This window comes from Myotis myotis, unplaced genomic scaffold (genome assembly GCF_014108235.1).
Source record: "Myotis myotis isolate mMyoMyo1 unplaced genomic scaffold, mMyoMyo1.p scaffold_m19_p_1, whole genome shotgun sequence".
In the NCBI taxonomy this organism is placed as follows: domain Eukaryota; kingdom Metazoa; phylum Chordata; class Mammalia; order Chiroptera; family Vespertilionidae; genus Myotis; species Myotis myotis.
This window is the reverse complement of record NW_023416313.1, coordinates 77408360-77428792: the sequence shown is the minus strand read 5'-3', so window position 1 is coordinate 77428792 and position 20433 is coordinate 77408360. Positions and strand designations below refer to the sequence as shown.

General features: G+C 44.1%; 2 long non-coding RNA genes across 2 annotated transcripts in view; one reads left to right on the top strand and one right to left on the bottom strand.

Moving 5' to 3' along the window:
- The window catches only part of LOC118672299, a 35672-nt gene that overhangs the window by 11158 nt on the left and 4081 nt on the right, over window positions 1-20433 (bottom strand). The gene's annotated exons all lie outside the window — the stretch shown is intronic.
- On the top strand, window positions 7631-19771 carry LOC118672293. The gene is made up of 2 exons (XR_004973030.1): window positions 7631-7770; window positions 19081-19771. It is a non-coding gene; the product is annotated as an uncharacterized LOC118672293 (long non-coding RNA).

Sequence of the window (20433 nt, the reverse complement as noted above, 5' to 3'; positions counted from 1 at the left end):
CAAAATAGACCATATTTTTGCCCATAAAACACACCTTAACAAATTTAGAAGACTAGAAATCATACAATGCCTGCTCTCAGACCACAATGGAATTAAACCAGAAATCAATAACAGAAAGATAACTGGAAATCCCCCCAAATGTGTAGAGGTTAGCACATGGGTCAAAGACGAAATCTCAAGAGAAATTAAAAATATTTTGAACTATCCTCTGGATTTTAAACTTGGCTTTCAGTTGCTTGTTAAATCCCACAGTTTTTTATTTTCTTTTTGTAAAATACCACTGTAACCTAGAAAAAGCCTCTGCTATGGCCTTAATGTTTGTGTCCCCCACAACCATATGCTGGAATCCTAACCTTTGTTATGGTGTTAGGAGGCAGAGCCTCTGGGAGGTGATTAGGTCATGAGGGTGGAGCCCCCATGAATGGATTAGTGCACTTACATGAGATCAGAATCCATGGGGCTCCCTAGCCCCTTCATGTGAAAACACAACTAGAAGATTCCATCTGTGAAGCAGGAAGTAGGCTCTCACCAGACAACGAATATGCTGGCACCTTGATCTTGGATTTGCCAGTCTCCAGAACTATGAGAAATAAATTTCTGTTTATAAGCTACCCAATCTACGGTATTTTGTTATAGTAGCTTGAATGAACTAAGACACCATCCAATCCTATTATCCTTATCATTTTGTTTCCTTGACTTTCCCAAATACCTAACATCTCACACCAGATAGTTCATTTCTTTCCACTGGTGTACTATTCCAGTTCACCTAGAAAGTTCTCCAAAATTATAACTCTGTTCATGCCCACTCAGGTTTCTTCTCATTTTCTCAAAGCCTTGCCATCCGGGCCTCAAACTGTGTTTTCAGCGGGGCTATTATCAGATGTGCCGCTTCCACTGTGACCTTCACACTAATTTCCTGAGCACAAACACCCCGTGCTTTACCTCCTTTTTAAAATATACATTATATTGTCTTAAATCTCTGCTATGAGCTCTTGTTTGTAGAGGCTATTGCTCCATTACATTTTAAAATCCATGGCAATGCATTTGGTTCCAGGACTCACCTATTCCATCACAATATTTTTGTTGGGTAACTTACTTTCTTCCTTTCATTTTAAAGTATAACTTTGTATTGATCTGTTTGGGGTACATTTTCCTGTTTTGTTTTTGTGGAAATTTCAATAAGTCCTTCCTAAACAATCTATTTACAGGGGCTTGGATAAGAAATATTCTGGGGTCGTAGTCCAGAGCAGCAGAAATTCTCAGGCACAGAGAGTTTGTGTTAGAATCTGTGTGTGTGTGTGTGTGTGTGTGTGTGTGTGTGTGTGTGTGTGTTTTAAATTTTAGCCGTTATTTCTCTTCATACTCAGCTACAAGGATACTCACATGAAATTTCTCTCCTCTACCCTGCTTCAGTTACAGCTTCCTGCAAAAGTGCCTTCCACCCACCCCACCTTCTCTGCTTCTCCTACATTTCATTTCTACTGGTCCCAACAAGGAAATGTGATGTTGCTCATCAGTATAAGCCTGGTACTTTGAAGAGCTGAGTTCTTCTGTGTCTGAGATGGTTGACTGCAGAGAGTTTTATCCTGTGCTGTTTTTCTTTCCCTGCATATAGCAGCCGTTCCCCACAGTCCAGAGTCAGGGATGCATTCTGGGTAAAGATGGAGTTTGCACTTCTGTTTCTGATTCTGTTTTTCGGTGACACCTGAGAAGATAAAAAGCAGTGCCAACTCTCCCATTCCCTTTTAAAACTGGAGGGTTTGTTTAGCCGTGGCTTGGATATACAAACTTCCTAAACTACGATACTGATCTTGGACAAGTTCCTATGAAACTGGGCTCAGAAATTGCAAGGTGGAATTCAATAAAATCTAAGAAAGCATCCAAGGATATTAAGTCCTACTGCAATGTTGTTAGAAATAAAATGTTATCTCACCTTACAAATATTTTTCATTTTATAGAGCTGGCATTTCACCAGCTTGCTCTCTGCTCATGTTTAGCTAGTTTAAGAAAACAAACAGGCTTTGGAATTAGGAAATTCTGGGTTCAGGTAGTTAGGACCTTAAGTAAGTAATTTCTCCAAAGTTCCATTTCTTCATCTGTGAGTGAGGGTGATGATGGCTACCTTAGAGGTCTCAGGTAGCATATGTAAATTACTCAGCCCAGAGCCTGGTACATAGAAAGTGATTGATAAATGGCATTGTTTATCAGAGTAGGAAGGACAGGGGAGTTCCAGTGGGCGTGAGGAGACTACACTGTAGAATATCATAAGCCATAGAGTGCTAGAGATACATCTGGGCTAGCATCACTGTCCTACTCGTTAGTTAAATTGTGTTCTCATTGGGAGGCAGCTTAATATATTAAAAAAACATGCTAGCTTCAGATAGAGAGACCTGTGTTCTCATCACAGTTCAGCCATGTGCTAATTGTGTAATTTCAACAAATTATTTGACCTCTCTGAGAGTCAGTTTCCTGTTCAAACGGTAATAACGCCTGTCTCGTTGGATTTCTAGGGATAAGAGGGATGATTTATATTAAAATTCCCAGCACTCTGTTGGCACTAGTTCTCTCTACCATTCTATGAAAGTTTTATCTCTGCACGTAGCTGTCATCACTACTCTCTGCTCCACAGAGGGAGGGAGTGTAACCTGAAAGGGTTACTAATCCCTCGAAACCCTCTGATCACAGATAAACTCATTTCCCAATCCTGCCACGTAAATCGCTGATTTGGCTTTGATGACCTGATTACACGTTGAGGACCACATTAAGGTTGTCACTCAAAGCTGTACTCATGATCAAAGTTCTGAAGTGAGGCTTGCTTCTGCCCACACACTCTGGGGATGGCACCAAACTACAGGTGGAAAAGATAACAGACCCCACAGAGTCATCTCTCTCAGATCAAGGTCTTAGCTTCCCTGCTTGAAAAGTGGGAACTTCACGGCTGGAAAGTGATAAAAAACATTTCCTTAATTTTACTGACCATTTTAGGTGTGTGCATACATATATATATATATATATAAACTCAGCATCTAAAGTATATCCTCATTAAAGTTTTTAAAATGCAGGAAAATTATGATTTTTTAATGTAAATTTCTTATTGAAAGGATTAGTTTTCAACAAATCAAAACGATTCAAAGTTTATGGAAAATCTTGTCAACAAGCAGAACAGACATCAATTGATAGAAAGGGAGTTAAAACTGTGTTTAAAATGTCAGAAAATTCTACATATATTTTTTAAATTTCACTGGGGGAAAATACAAATAAGCAAAATATATAAATGCAGAACTGCTATAATCCCACCAACCCAGAGAAAACCATATAGGTAAATATCCCTTACATACTTCTCTCCATATATTTACATTACTTAAAAACAAAAATGGGATTCTTCCATATAAATTGTCACCAAAAATCATTTCATTTCACTGTCTTTATTATTGACTACCTAGTTTGTTTCTAAATTTTTGCTTTTATAAATTTACAGAGTAGGAATAACTGTAAAGGATGACTTAGAAGGAAAGAAAATGTAGGGGGGGAGGGAGCAAAAAAATTCTGAAAAATGGACAAAACTGCTTAGAGTTACATAAAAGTGAACAAAAACCATCCTTCATGATATATAAAAAGTGTCACTATATATAGAGTCCCTGGAAATAATCATTTTTTATCAAATTATAATTTTGACCAAACTGTCATCTTAACTAATATGTTTTTCTTCTAATACACCCACTTGTTTTTCACTCTTCCTGGTCCTCCTCCAGTCTCTGTCCTGTACGCTATGTCTTTTCATTCTAGCCACTTCCTGCCAGCCTAACCTAAGCGCCCTTCTTTCTAGAACACCTGCCTTGCTAAATTCTAGTTTTTGACTGATGCTACCATCTACTTTCTGCCCTCCTCCCTCCGGGATGCAGAGGACTGCTGGAGAAAAAGCATACAACTTGTTTCACCAGGTGTCACTAGGCATGTATGCTCTCCAGCCTGGACTGGCCCCTGTGCCTCTTTTTTTTTTTTTTTTTTTTTTTTTTTTTTTTTTTTTTACAATGAATGGGTTTTATATTTCATGAGACTCTTAAGTACAGATAACACCTACAGCATGTTACTCTACATCTATCTCAAAGTTGGAATAAGTAGTTACCTAAACGATCCACCTTTGCTAAGATCTATAAATGTTCTGTCTTTGAAATTATGGCAAAAACAATGCTTTTATTACATTTTTTTTTTAATCATGAAAAGGAAAAAAGGACAAAAGCAACATAATTACCCTTGAATGACTCAGATTTGTGGAAACCTCTCCAGTAATTTCATCTCTAACTGTGGTGGAACTGTTCACAAGGGCGCAGATGAACATTCAATTCAGGAACAAGTTGTATGATTCAGACAAAAAGTAAGTGGACTAATTCATATCCCAGATCGAACCAGAATTAAATGCGCTCCCTGGTTTTAAAGCATCTGGAAAATCTTTTGAATGTTTTCCCTTCTTTTAATACTATCTTTTCACTTATTTCTGTCCAAGATCCACAATTTGTTTGCCCTTCCTTCTAATTGCATGTCCTGGGTTACAGTCCTCCATCTCATTAAGCCTTGGATTCTCAGTTTGTAAACTAAAGTAATATTAGTTACCTTGGACAAGAAGTGGAAGTAAGAATGATGTTTCTAATATACTCAGAGATGAGAAGCAAAAAGATTTCCTCCTGAGAATTAAAATAGAAAATTCCCAAACAATGAAGTTGATTGCATCTATGGTCTGTAATCAAAAGGTTGTCAATGTGTGACTTAATGATTTGGAAATGCGCAAAACTCCAAGCAGAAGGAGGGCAGTGGTAGTCAGTAGCCTGCAAATTGGAGATGTCCAGCAAATGAGGGAGGCTTGGTAGACAGTAGATTCCACTTGGAGCGTCCCCAAGGCTCTTGGCCTCAGCATCAGGGCTTTTGTGCCCACCCGCCGAAACTATCAAAGACACCTGATAAATTCATTTTACTTCTTAAATGTTCGACTTTCCCCTCTCAGATTTTTTAAAATTTTGATTTATTTTTTTATTGATTTAGAGAGGGAGGGACAGAGGGAGAGAAAAATGATTGATATGAAACATACATGGATCGGTTGCCTCTTGTACCTGATGGGGGATAGTCCCCATAACCTAGGTATGTGCCATGATCCAGAATTGAACCCGAGATCTTCCAGTGCATGGAACAATGCTCCTACCAACTGAGCCACTCTGGCCAGGGTTATTAATCACATTTTAAGTCTTCCTGAAACTTAGCCTGAGCACTCCAGTCCTAAGCATGTTGTCTTACCTCCAGAATGTTCCCCTTCCCATGGTGGTGGTGGTTGGTAGGGGATGCTGATACCTGAAGCTCTGGGAATAACATTATTCTAGGACTGAGGGTCTCTGTGCAAATGCTGTACTAATATTTTGCTTAGGATTTTTGGATTGAGAGTCATAAGTGAGAATGGCCTGCAGTTTCCTTTGGGCTATATTTGCTGGGAATCACTACTGTGCTGGCTCCATACAAGAAATTTGAAGCTTTCCTTCTTTCTCTGGGCTCAGAAACAGTACATCAGAATTCATTGGCCCTAAAGGCCTGGTAAAATTCCCCTGTGGAAACATCTGGACCTGGTGCTATTTTGGAGAGCAGCTCTTTCGTCGTCTCCTTCCCCATTTCTCCTGTGATAGTTGGTCTGTTTAAATTTTATAACTCATTTAAAGTCCATTTTGAGAAATTATATTGTCCTAAAATTATTTATTTCATCTATATTTTCTAATTTATTTGCTAAAACTAAACAGAGTCAGCTCTTAAGAAAATGGTACTTTTCTCTGCATCTGGAGTTAATTCTCCCTATTCCATATTTTGTATATTTGTGCTTTTCCTCCCTTCTTCTTGTTTAGTTAACAGCTCACCTATTTATTGTCAAAGAATCAGTCCTTGGATTTATTGTTTTAAGTCTGTATTTTTCTGTTTTATTTCATTTTTATTTAAAAAATATGTTTATTGATTTTTTTTTCTGAAAGAGGAAGGGAGAGAGAAACATCAATGCGAGATCGGAACATCAATTTGGCCTCCCCTTGCATGCCCCCCATTGGGATGGAGCCCAAAACCCAGGCATGTGCACCAAGTGGGCATCACATCAGCAACCCCTCGGTACACAGGACAATGGCCAACCAACTAAACCACAGTTGCCATTAATTTCTAGTTGTTTTTAAATTGTGATCAGATAGTATCCATAAAATAAATAGAACTTATTGGAAGATATTAAGAGTTTCTCTCTGACCTAAAATATGGTCAGTTGTTCTGAGTGTACCCAGGACACTTAAAAAGATGTAATCTCTGTACAGAGTTTGATATATTAGATCTACCATATTAATTATATATTTAGCTCTTCTCTGTCCTCATTTATCTTTTATGCTCTTAAGCTAGCAAGAAGTATACCAATTACTTCTGTCTTTTTCTTTATATCTCCTATCATTCTTATGAATAATGAAATTGTTATTTGTACAAATATTCCTATATCTTCTTCATTGTGAATTATGACTTTTATGATTATAAAATGCCCTTCTTAATCTCAGTCAATGCTTTCTGTCATGAAATCAAGCCTGTGTAATAGTAAGTTTGTGATACCTGATTTCTTTATGTTTGTATATTCCTGGTATAGTTTTTCTATTCTTGTATTTTCCAACTTTTAAAATAACTCAAAATTGTACACAACATAAAGTTGTGTTATGGTTTATGTTCCAGTCTAAAGCTGTCTATTTTAAATAAGCCAATTTTGCTCATTTGTGTTTCTTCATGTAAGATGTTTGGTCTTAGTTCTGTTGTATTGTGTTGTTATGCTTTCTGTTTTGAATTTTTTTCAAAGATTTCACTATGTGATTTTGTTTGATTTGTTGTAGTTTTGTGCATGTGTTTCGATAATTTGAAAGGTTTGTATTTTTGTTCTGGGTTGCCATAATAATTATCTTATCTGGTGTCCTTAATTATCTATTTCCTTAGATTGTCTATTGACTCATTACTATATGTCTTTATTTTCTCCTTTTTCTTAATTGCCAGATTTTAGTTGATTATATTCTTTCTCAGTAAGTTCCTTTGTCCTAAGATATACTTATATCTCTACTCTTTGATTTATCAGCTTGAAATATTTAACCCCAATTATAGATATGAAAATCATATTTACATAAGTCCCATTTTCTTTTTCCTCTCAACTTTTGTTATATCATTTTTCTATTGAGGAGCTTTATACATTTATGTAACGTTAAACTCCATATATATCTGTTGTTTCCTTAGTCGTAGAGTTAATCCAATGCTTGTTGCCATTTCTTTTGCATCAGCTTTTCCGTTCGTCTCTCCTACCGTGAGAAATGTTCAGCACTGTGCCTACAGATGAATGGAATGGTTCTGAATGAATGAGAACGAAGGGCTGGGAGGGATCCTCCCCTTCTCTCCTGTTAGAACACAGTTGGCTCCCAACGACGATCTTTCCAGCCTTGGACCATTTCTCTTCCTCACTACCTGGGGTCACTGCAAGGCTCTCCCGGGAGTCTGAAATTTCACGAACTTGAGTCACTGCGACACCTTTTGGCAGAAGAGAAGGACGCCGACGGAAGGGAGGTGCAGTGCGGTCCTCCCGCCGGCAGGGGACAGTGAGTGCCTCCCTGCCTGCCGCTCGCTTCCCTGACCCCGCGCCCGCACGCGCCCTGCGGACTCGGCGCCGGAATTGGCGCCGGGCGCCTGGGCCTTGGTGCGGCGCTGCGGCCCATGGGGAGGGTCGGCCTGGCGGACCGGGTAAGTGGCGCCCCGGGGGCACCGGGACGGGAAGCCTGGCGGGAGGCGGGGCGGGAGCGCCTCCGCGGGGGCATTTGGACGGGAGACCGCGGCTTTAGACCGCGTCGCACTGGGGCGGGAGGTCCCGGGCCGGTCGGTCCCCGAGCCGCCGGCGCCCTCGGACTCCAGGCGCCCCCCGACGGAAGGGAGGTGCAGTGCGGGCCTCCCGCCGGCAGGGGACAGTGAGTCCCTCCGTTTCCTGCGCGCCGGCCGCCGCTTTCCTTTATCTGCCTCGGGTCACCGGGCCTCGGGCTCTTCCTCTCTGCTCGCCATTCTTTCACCGTCTGTCTGTGTCCGTCTGCCTTGGGCCCGAGGACGTTTTTCGCTCCCCGCCGTTGATCGTGTGTCGGAAAAGTTGCCGGTGCCCTGTGGCCGGCCCGTGTCACCTGTGGCCCAGCGCACTGGCTGCCTCTGAGCCGGGGGTGGAGCGGAGAGAAGCTTTTCCCTTCCTGGGCCATGGACCCCACAGGTCATACCCCGCGAAGACGTGGGGTTTCCTGGCAAGAAGAGCGACTCCGGTGTTACCTCCGTCTGGCGTTTCAGCGTCGATGTTCAAGCTGCCAGCATATCTTAAGCCCTAACGACTGGTTGCTAAGAAGGCACTGACCACTAGGGGGCAGACGCTCAACGTGGTGCCAGCGGCCCTGATCTCCGGCCAGGCTTAAGGACCCTACTCGTGCACGAATTTCGTGCATGGGGCCTCTAGTCCTATATAATAAAAGGCTAATATGCAAATTGTGCCTACTGCAGGAGTTCGACCAACCGGGAGTTAGATGTGCGCTGACCACCAGGGGGCAGCGGAAACATGGCGGGCATTGGTGACATGGTGCAGGGCCTAATGGGCCCTGATGAGAGCGGGACCATGGCGGGATGGTGGAGCAGGTGAGCAGGCAGTGCTAGGCCAAGGTGGGAGTCCCCACGGGCAGCCTCTAGGGACCCTACCAGGCACGAATTTTGTGCACTGTGCCTCTAGTAATAAAAACATGCCTGGGTTGATCTGAAGGCCTTAGAGTGGGGTCTGGAAATATTTTCAAGAGGGAGTGATGCTTATAACTGAGTCTGATGGGGAAAAGGTTCCCTGCCTTAGCCTGCATTCCCATAGTGCATTCTGGGAACTGCCAATAAGGCAGAGAGAGGTTTGAGGAGTGGTAATCAGGTCAGAGTAAAAGCTTCTTTGGGAACAGTAAAGGAGAGCCAGCCTTTGAAGGTACTTATTGCTAGAATCAGGTGAATGGATGAAAAACATCTATATATATATGTTTTTATGTATAAAAACCTAAGCAACTGTTATGACCGGATGACTGGACGACCGGATGACTGGCCGGTAGCTATGACACACACTGACCACCAAGGGGGCACTATGCTCAATGCAGGAGCTGCCCCTGGTGGTTAGTGTGCTCCCACAGCCTACCTCCCCGGCTGGCCAACCTCCTGTGGTCCCTCCCCCCAGACTGGGCAAGACAGCCCCTATTGGCTCCCGTCACTGGCCAGGCCGAGGGACCCCACCCATGCAAGAATTCGTGCACCGGGACTCTAGTATTCTGGATAAGGGCAAATTTATGCGTAGTCTCAGGTAGATGAGGACAGCAGATGGAGTTTTTAAAGGATTCAACTCAGTTTCTACATTGTTATGGGAAAAAGGCTGCAGACATTCTGACTATAATGAGGATATTCAGGGAGTATGGGGAAATAGTAACTTAAACAGAGGTTTTTTATTTTTAGAATTTTATTGAGAAATGTACTATATGCTGTACAGTTTACAATAGATTGTGAGATAGACAAAAATATAACCTGGTATAATAGAAGTGTTAACAGTGAAGAGCTATTCTGATTGTGGAGCTTTGTGGAAGCTAAGGATAGCCTTTATGGAAAATAAGAATTGGGGGAGAATTGTCTGTTTGTAAATATAACTTTATAAAGTGGATATTTTTTTAACCTAGTTTATTTTAAATCATCTTCATGGAACAAATTATCTAGGGCTAGTAATCCCTCCAATCCTATCTAATAATAGACAAACATGGTAATTGACCGTACCTTCGCCATGCCTCCCATTGGCTAATCAGCATGATATGCAAATTAACCACCAACAAAGATGGTGGCTAATTTGCATACTGCAGGCAGGGCAGGGCAGCACGAGCCGCTAGCGCAAGTCACCATCCAGGCCCCTGTGTGCGACCCCAGAAGCCTCCTGCCTGCTGCCTGGGATCAGATCTGATCCCAGGTTGCAGGCCAGCCCCAGAAGCCACCTGATATGGCAGTAACTCTATCAGTAAGCACTCTGAAAGTCACTGGCATAAGTGCGCCAATTAAAAGACAGATTATGAGGGTGAATCAAAAACAAAATCCACTTTAAATATAAAGACACATATAGATTAAAAGTAAATGAATTAAGCTGCAGCCTGCTTTGCTCAGTGGATAGAGCAAGCAAGGGTCCCTGAAGCGTCCCAGGTTCAATTCCAGTCAAGGGCATGTACCTCAGTTGCTGGCTTGATCCCCAGTCCCTATCAGAGCATGTGCAGGAGGCAACCAATCAATGTGTCTCTCCCTTTCCCTTCACTCTCTCTAAAATTCAGTGGAAAAATATCCTTGGGTGAAGATTAACAAAAACAAAGTACAGTGGGACCTTGACTTACGAGTGATCCGACTAACGAGTTTTTTGAGATACCAGCTGTCTCTTGGCCGACTTTTTGCTTTGAGTTGACAGAGTAATTTGAGTTAAGCCCCTTAACGAGCTCAGTCTCAGAACGAATTAAACTCGGAAGTCAAGGCCCCACTGTAAATGGATTAAGTAACATTAAAGAGATTATAAGAAAAAAATATTCCAAATTTTGTTAGTTGTATAATGGTTATGTTTACATTATTAACACCTAAGAAATTGGGTGAAGGGTACATATAATATGCTGTAGTATTTTATAGGTGTTTTTTTTTACATGTATGAGATTATTTTAAATTAAAATATTAAAAAATTAAAAATTGATAAAATATTAATTGAAACATATCTGCATTACATGAAAAATCTCCTAATTGCTTCTAGCATAATTTATTAAATTGTGCTAAAATTTACAAGGGTTCAGTTAAAAGATATCTTAATTCTAAGTGATATAATAGAAAATATATAATAGTGCAGTTATAAGCACTTATCTGAAATAAATTAAAAAGTGAATTTAAAGAAGGGATTAGCCAAAGAAAATATATGCACAACCCATGGACACAGACAACAGTATGGTGATGGCCAGAGAGAAGTGGGGGGCAAGAGCTGGGTAGAGAGGGCAAAAGGGGGGAAATAGGGACATTCTATATAATTATAATAAAAGACTAATATGCAAATTGACTGAACAGCAGAATGGCCGGTTGCTATGATGCACACTGGCCACCAGGGGGCAGACGCTCAATGCAGGAGCTGCCCCCTGGTGGTCAGTGCACTTCCATATGGGGAGTGCCACTCAGCCAGAAGCTGGCTCATGGCTGGCCAGCACAGAGGTGGTGGCAGGAGCCTCTCCCACCTCCGCGACAGCACTAAGAGTGTCCAGTTAACGGTTTAGAGCCGATCCCTTGGGGGCCTAAGCCTTTAGTCGGATATCCCCCGAGGGCTCCCTGGTTGCCAGAAGGATGTCTAACTGCAAGCTTAGGCCTGATCCCCTGGGAAGTGGGCCTAAGTCGACAGGTGGACATCCCCCAAGGGGTCCTGGACTGTGAATGGGCACAGGCCGTGCTGAGGGACCCTCCCCCACCCACCCCCCCGCCAGTGCACAAATTTTTGTGCACCAGGCCTCTAGTCCTTTATAATAAAAGGCTAATATGCAAATCGACTGAACAGCAGACTGACCATCGCTATGATGCTCATTGACCACCAGGGGGCAGATGTTCAATGCAGGAGCTGCCCCCTGGTGGTCATTGCACTCCCACAGGGGGAGCACCTCTCAGCCACAAGCCATGGTGAGCGCAGCGGCGGTGGCAGGAGCCTCTCCTGCCTCTGCAGCAGCGCTAAAGAAGTCCTACTGATGGCTTAAGCTGTCAGTTGGACATTCCCCCCCCCCCCCCCCCCCCCGGCCCAACCCCCAGGGCTCCCGGACTATGAGAGGACGCAAGCATCTTGTGCACCAGGCCTCTAATCTTTCATAATAGTAAATTGTGAAGGACATTCTGTGGTACTTTTGCATTATGTACTATAGAGGAAGAAGAATGACATATATAATCCTCTTTTTAAATTTTAAAGTATAAATGTTCATGGTAGAAATCAGAAGAGAACAAGATAGTATTTTCCGCCTTACCCTGTTTGGCTCAGTGGATAGAGCATCGGCCTGCAGACCATAGGGTCCTGGGTTCAATTCCGGGCAAGGGCACATACCTGGGTTGCAGGCTTCTCACTGACCCGGGCCACAGCGATGGCTCATGCAGGAGGCAACCAATCAATGTATTTCTCTCACATTGATGTTTCTGTCTTTCCCTCTCTTTCCACTCCCTAAAAATCAATGAAAAAATATCCTTAGGTGAGAATTAACCAAAACAAAACAAGATAGTATTTTCCTATAGCAGGGAAAATAAACTAGATGGTTCTTATTGTGCCTAGGCTGCTGGTACCCCCTCGCCTCCAACATAAGTAGGAGGGGATTAAACAAATTAAAAAATCGGCCCTACTTGGCACTCCAATCTTTCAGCATGGCTGGCCCAGCTGGGTGGGGCCTTCACCCAGGCTCATGCTAGTCCTTATGTTTGAGTCCCCCATACTGCCAGATGAAGCTGCAAGTATGCAGATTTCCAGCCCAGAGTCATTCCCCCTTGCCTCCAGTCACCAAATGGTGGAGCAGAACCCTGCACTCGAGGTGGGGAGGACCAATCCTCTTTTTTTGGGCCCCATTGCCCACCCTCTGTCTTACTCTCTTTCAAAAGTTCTACCAGAAAATAAAGGGTCCCTCAGATTCACTGCTGGGTGTGCTGGTCAGACCCTTCCGCTGGCCCCAAGTTCCACCACAAGGCCCATCCCACAAATCAGAGCTGGATGCTTAGGCCATTCCCTCCTGTACGTCTCAGCCTTGCTGCTGCTTCCACATCCAGTGCTGCCCCTCCACCTCTTTCTGCTCCAGTTGCCCCGCCTTTTGCTTTGATACCTGGGGCCCCAGTACATCCATGCACCCCTTTCTCGCCCATCCCATGCCCCTCTGGTCGGTGCCGGCACCTTGGCAGGAGCTTGTTCGTGCAAAACCACCACCACCACTTGCCACTGCCACTGGTGTGCACCGCCCCTAGTTCCCCTGTTGGCACTGGTTAGAGCAGTGGTTCTCAACCTTCCTAATGCCGCGACCCTTTAATACAGTTCCTCATGTTGTGGTGACCCCCAATTTCATTGTTACAAATTGAACATAATTAAAGCATAGTGATTAATCACAAAAACAATATGTAATTATATATGTGTTTTCCGATGGTCTTAGGCGACCCCTGTGAAAGGGTCATTCGACCCCCAAAGGGGTTGCGACCCACAGGTTGAGAACCGCTGGGTTAGAGGGTTCCAGTTAGAGGGCACTAGTGTTTCCCCCTGCTCTGCACTCCTGACCAGCCCTCCTTGCTTTTGGCTCCGGCACATGGGTCACCAGTGTATCTGCAGGACCCCCACCTCTTGCATAAGCAGCTCTCCCTAAAGAGTTGAGAGCCAGATGGAGCAGCTAGGTTTGAAGCTGACAAGGGACAGGATGGTCAAGGATGTGCCGGCCACCCTGAAGATCATCATCATTGGGGAGAATAGTGTGGGCAAGGCTAGCCTGCTCTTGATGTCCAGAACTTGCAGCAGCAATAGGTGTTCATTTTAAGGTAAAAACAATTGTAGTGAATGGAAATAAGGAGATGGAGAAGGGATAAGAGTGGTCAGTGGTGTGAAATAGCCCTGCACAAAGCCTCGGCTGGGCTCCCGATTGGGGTGTACTACTCCTCAAAGTCCTCTTCTTCATCCTTGGGCTGGTAAATCAAGCCACTGCCCAGAGAGGCCATCAGCAGTATGGGTGCCGGCAGGAGGACCCAGGGATGCCAGCCCACCTCCCATCCCAGCCATTGGAAGGCCCGGGAGAATGGAGCCTCTAGGCCAGTGGTCGGCAAACTCATTAGTCAACAGAGCCAAATATCAACAGTACAACGATTGAAATTTCTTTTGAGAGCCAAATTTTTTAAACTTAAACTATATAGGTAGGTACATTGTTATTAACTTAATTAGGGTACTCCTAAGGCTTAGGAAGAGCCACACTCAAGGGGCCAAAGAGCCGCAGTTTGCCGACCACGGCTCTAGGCAGTTGGTGTGGCAGCAGCACCTGTGAGACGCTTCAGTTAACAACTGTGATTCTGGCAGAGGTGACACCCACCTCACCAACACCAGGTGAGAATGTGACTCCTGCTCAGTCGCTCCTAGTGGCTTTGGTCACTGCCCTGAAACCCATTTCACTTCGAGTTTCTCTTTCTGATTTGACACCAAGGGGCACTCAGACTTGTGACTTGAGGCTGGGAGATCTGCCCCCACATCTGAGTGTGGTCCAGGCTTTACCAGCTCTCACAACCCTGCCCAAGATTCAGGTTCTTGCTTTGCTGAGGGCTCGGACTCTGCCTCTGTGGCAACCTTAGAGGGATTGAGCCTCATTTCCGTGAAGAAAAGGCCAACTCCCCCAAATCACAGCAGGCTGGAAAGTAGCTTCTGGAGCAGGCACCTATCACTACCTCAGCGGAAGGTTTCCCAGAGAAATTCTAAGAAATTCTGATGTGGGGCTGTTCCCTTACCCACCCCCACAATCCAGTCTGGCCCAGGCCCAGCTGGCTTCCACAACTGTGGCACGGACTCTGCGAGAATGTGACTTCAGCTCATCACTCCTAGTGGCTCTGCGCACTGCCCTGAAGCCCACCTCACCTCCTGTTCCTGACTTGATACCAAGAGCAGCGCCGACTACTCTTGAGTGCAGGAACAGTTGTAATGCCCCCACATTTGAGTTTAACCCAGGCCCTGCCGGCCTCCACAACGCTGTCACAGACTGCAGCTCTTGCTTTGCTTTGGGTTCAGGCTCCACCTCCAGAGGGATTGCGGCTCTTTTTCTTTCTTTTTTTTTTTTTTTTTTGGAGGCTAAAGTGATTTTTATTTGCATGGAATTACATATTACATACCTTGTTTTCCGAAGTCCCATTTCCCTTAATCCAGACCTGGAATAAGTGCAGCTGGGGATTTAGTAGAGCTAAAAGCAAAGCCAGTGCCAGAGCTTCTGTTCCATGTTGGAATTGGGTCTGGTTTAGCATTAGGCTAATTGCAGTCCATTAGTCCATTGTGTGGTTCACATAGCTGTGAGCCCTGTGGACAAATGCAGGGGAGCAAAGAGCACACCCCCTGCAACAAGAGTCCCCCAAAAATCAAGAGGGCCAGGAGCCAAGAAGAGTGAACTCCTTTGTTCAGGGGATTAAATATCTCAAATCTTCCCATGCTTACAGTGGCCATGCCTACTCTGGTCCATGATCTGTTTCCAAGTGTGACAGACAGCCAAAAGTACCTTCCCTATTTCACCCAAACTTTACTGGACATGTGTCTATCTCTCCTCCCTCTCCCCCTCATCCAATCCCTTCCCCCATGATCTGCAGGGAATAGACTGGTGGCTCACTGGGTAGTGTTACTATTAAACTGCAGCTCTCTAGCAAAGCTGCACAAGATACATGCCTATAATATTTGGCCTTCCCTTTGCTCTTTTCCTATTATTAGTAACTAAGTTAATTATAATGATATCACTGGTACTGACATCTTTTTTTTTTTTTTTTTTTTTTTTAAATATATTTTATTGAGTTTTTACAGAGAGGAAAGGAGAGAGATAGAGAGTTAGAAACATCGATGAGAGAGAAACATCGACCAGCTGCCTCCTGCACACTCCCCACTGGGGATGTGCCCGCAACCAAGGTACATGCCCCTGACCGGAATCGAACCTGGGACCTTTCAGTCCGCAGGCCGACGCTCTATCCACTGAGCCAAACCGGTTTCGGCTGACATCTTTTTTACAAAGTCCCTGAAGTGCAGCGCGTAAGTGTCTCAGTCACCTCTACCATAAGCACCCTAAAGAACTGTGTCCTTTCTGTGAATGAGGGTGCGTGGGTGTGAGTGTGAGATGCCTGTGAGACACAGTGTTTGAAGGTGTGACAGTTTTGAGTATATGTGAGCTGAAGAAGACATACATATATGTATGTGCTCGGATGACAAATCTTGCTTCTTCAAGGATAGTATTTTTGGAAGTTCCAGAAATCATTTAGACCTGTCTGGTGACAAACTGCTGTTGGAATTAGGGAGGTAAGGGGAGTGGAGTAAGAAGGGAGGCTCTTTTGCTCCAGAAGTCCTAACCTAGATCATGGGCCTTGGCATTTATGGAGACAGCACATGGGGGGATGTTCAAAGCTCAGGGTTTGGGCCCAGATGTACTTGCCTTGGTAACTTGGGCAAGTCACTCTACTATTCTGAGCCTCAGTTTGCTTAACTACAATAGGATAGTAACCCCTAACAGACAAAGGAGGCCTTCTGGGAATCAGAACCTGGCTTCTCAGTGTGACTTCTCAAACAAAGGCGAGGCTCTTTTTCTTTCTTTTTTTAAATATATTTTATTGATTTTTTACAGAGAGGAAGGGAGAGGGATAGAGAGTCAGAAACATCGATGAGAGAGAAACACTGATCAGCTGCCTCCTGCACACTCCCCACTGGGGATGTGCCCACAACCAAGGTACATGCCCTTGACCGGAATCGAACCTGGGACCCTTGAGTCCGCAGGCTGACGCTTTATCCATTGAGCCAAACCGGTTAGGGCTGAGGCTCTTTTTCAAACACCACAGCAGAGTGGAGTGTAACTGCTGGACCAAGCACCTATCCCCACCTCAACCGACAGTTTTCTGGAGAAATTCTAACAATTCCTGACACAGCACTGCTCCCCCACATCTGAGTTTGCCCCCCACCTCCACCCAACCCTCTGGCTTCTGCAACTCTGGCTTGGACATATTTGGGGCAACCTTGGAGGGATGGAGGCTGATTTCTGGGAAGGAAAGGCCATGTTCTCAAATACCACAGCAGATTGGAAAGTAGCTGCTAGATCAAGCACCTGTCTCCACCAGAGCCCATGGTTTCCTGAAGAGTTCTAAGAAGTCTGCTTATGCCTGGGTGCTGGTGCTTCTTGGGAAGTACCTGGTGACTGGTAACCTGATTAGCCTTCAATTTGTGGGCCTGTGGTGGGCCTGTCCTCTCAGGAGTTCAGATATTATAAGAAACACTTTAAATGCAAATAATGTGTATGCCTGTCCTACATGACCCTCAAGTTATTGGGAGAATTTGGCTTGTTCACAGGTGCACACACACATACATATGGCACAGATACTGTGTTCTGAGTGGCAGCTTTTACCTTTCTGGGGATCGTTCAGTAGCAGTTTCCAAGTAAGGCTTTTGTGAACCTGGTTCCACCTAATTTAGTTATATTTTTACTAGAGGCCCGGTGCACAAAATTCATGCGGGGGGGGGGGAGCAGCCTGGCCTGCACCCTCTCCAATCTGGGATCCCTCTTGCAATCTGGGACCGCTGGCTCCTAACCACTTGCCTGCCTGCCTGATCGCCCCTAACCACCTCTGCCTGCTGGCCTGATGCCCCTCACTGCTCCCCTGCCTGTATGATCGCCCCTAACCTCATCTGCCTGCCGCCTGATTGCCCCAAACCGCCCCTGCCTGCTGACCTGATCACCCCCTTAACTGTTCTCCCCTACCAGCCTGATCGCCCCCTAACTGCCCTCCCCGGCTGGCCTGATTGCCCCTAACCGCCTCTGCCTCAGCCCCCGCCATTGTGGCTTTGTCTGGAAGGACGCCTGGAAGATGTCTGGTCTAATTAGTATATTACCCTTTTATTAGTATAGATTGAATTTATTGGAGTGACATTGATTAGTAAAATTATGTTTCATGTGTACAGTTCTACAATTCATTATCTGTATATTGTATTGAGTGTTCACCAGCTCAAGTCAAGTCTCCTTCCATCACCATTTATTTTCCCTATACTCTCTTCTACCTCCTTTCTTTCGAGTAATCACCATACTATTATCTATTACTATTTTTATTAACTACAAATGTAATATATACATACATTTTTCTTGTAAAAAGTTAGAATGCAAAATGAAAGAACAACCCTCCAAAACCCAACCCCAAACCTTCCTTCTATTCCTCTTCTTAAAGGAAGTGTTCAGAAGTGGGTGTTGCCCTAGCAGGGGGCTCCATTGGTTGGAGCATTACGTCATATACCAGAAAAGTTGCTGGTTAGATCTCTGGTCCAGGCATATACAGGAGGCAAGCAATTTATACTTCTCACATTGATGTTTCTCTCATTCTCTTTCGCTCACTTTCTCTCTAAAACCAATAAACACCCTTGGATGAGGATTTTAAAAAGTGGGTGTTTATCCTGACAGACTGTTTTCTATGAATTTATAGACATACCAAAATATATCCTTTTCGTTCTAGCTGGTTTTGCTTAGTGGTTAGAGCACTGGCCTGCAGACTGGAGGGTATCAGGTTCCGTACCGGTCAAGGGCACATACCTTGCTTGCAGGCTCGGTTCCTGGCCACATCAGGGTGCAGGAGAAAACCAATCGATGTGACTCCCTGATACCTATGTTTCTATCGCCCTCCCTCCTACTCTCTAAAAATCAATGGGAAAAAATATCCTTGGGTGAGGATTAACAAATATATCCTTTTCATAAATATAGTATTATTTGTGTATGCAAATTTTGTTATTCACCTAACATGTAGGTACTTGTAGATTTATCTTATTCTTTTGAACTGCTCTATAATTTTCCAATGTATGGGTGAAATAGATTAATTAGCTGTAACCTTATTGATACGTTTGTGGGTTGTGTAGTCTTTTGTTGTTACAAGGAGTGCTAAGTGAATGAATGTCTTTTATTTAGAACACCAGAACTATAGGGTGTCCCCAAAAAATATATACACATGCCCTAGCTGGTTTGGCTCACTGGATAGAGTGCTGGCCCGCAGACTGAAGGTTCACAGGTGTGATTCCACTCAAGGGCATGTACCTTGGTTGTAGGCTCAAACCCCAGCCCTGTTCAGGGCGCTTGCGGGAGGCAACCAATCAATGTGTTTCTCTCACATTGATGTTTCTCTCTCTGTCTCTTCCCCCTCCCTTCTATTCTCTCTAAAATCAATGAAAATATATCTTCGCATGAGGATTAACAAAGAAATGTATACACACTTTAACAGCTGCTAGCTCCATTGATGTTTCTTTCTTTTCAGATTTAACCCATTGGAATTAATAATGGAAGCCAGACTCAGATTTGAACAAAGGAAATTCATCCTAAAATGCTACTGGAAGTTTGAAAATGTAGTTGGAGTACAAAGACAATTTATGAGGGAGTTTCAAACAGGTCCATCTACGAGACTTACCATTACTTGAATTAGAAATAAGTTTGAAGCCGATGGAACTAGTATTCAGAATGTCCACAAAAAGCGTTCCGGAAAACCACAGACACCCACAAAGCAAGAAAGGGTACTGGAAATGTATCTCCAAAGTCCAAGAAAATCTGTGCAGCAAACAAGTTGTGATGTAGGAATTTCAAAATTGTCCATCGTATTTTAAAGCGCTCCCATTGGAAAAGTGACATCCAAGATTAGTCCATGCAATCAATGAAGATGATCGGACCTAAGTGTGGAGTATTACGAATAGTACTTGGCAAGATGTGTAGTAGATGCACACTTTCCAACAAAGATTGAAGTCATGAGGCAACATTTAAATTAAATGGTTCGATTAACCACTACAACTGCACCTTCTGGGGAACTGAGAATCTACATGTTATGGTGGAACATTGCCAGGGCTGACCAGCAGCCCCTGAGCGATGGATGAACAAATTACTCCAACACAGGTTTCTGTGAAAGAGAGGGCTAAGGGACTCTTACTTCAGTAGTAAAAGCAGTCCTGTTCACCTTCCTTGTTGGCTTTTTATTGTAATAACAGCTTGAGCCCTAACCGGTTTGGCTCAATGGATAGAGCGTCAGCCTGCGGACTCAAGGGTCCCAGGTTCGATTCCGGTCAAGGGCATGTACCTTGGTTGCGGGCACATCCCCAGTGGGGAGTGTGCAGGAGGCAGCTGATCGATGTTTCTGACTCTCTATCCCTCTCCCTTCCTCTCTGTAAAAAATCAATAAAATATATTTTTTTAAAAATAACAGCTTGAACTCAAATTAACCTCTAGATACAGTCAGCAGGGCAAGTATTTTTGAGAAAGTGTATGCTTCTACAAGGTCAGGTCTTTAAAGACTAAACATAGAGATTCTAGCAAAACACCCCAGGGGATTAGACTTGTTTGGAAAAGTCAATGTAGGGGCTGCTGCCTTAAGCAAGGTCCCCTCAGAGGCCCCTGACCTTTTAGTGCAGCGGGTCTCAACCTGTGGGCCGCGACCCCTTTGGGGGTCGAACGACCCTTTCACAGGGGTCGCCTAAGACCATCGGAAAACACATATATAATCACATATTGTTTTTGTGATTAATCACTATGCTTTAATTATGTGCAATTTGTAACAATGAAATTGGGGGTCACAACATGAGGAACTGTATTAAAGGGTCGAGGCATTAGGAAGGTTGAGAACCAC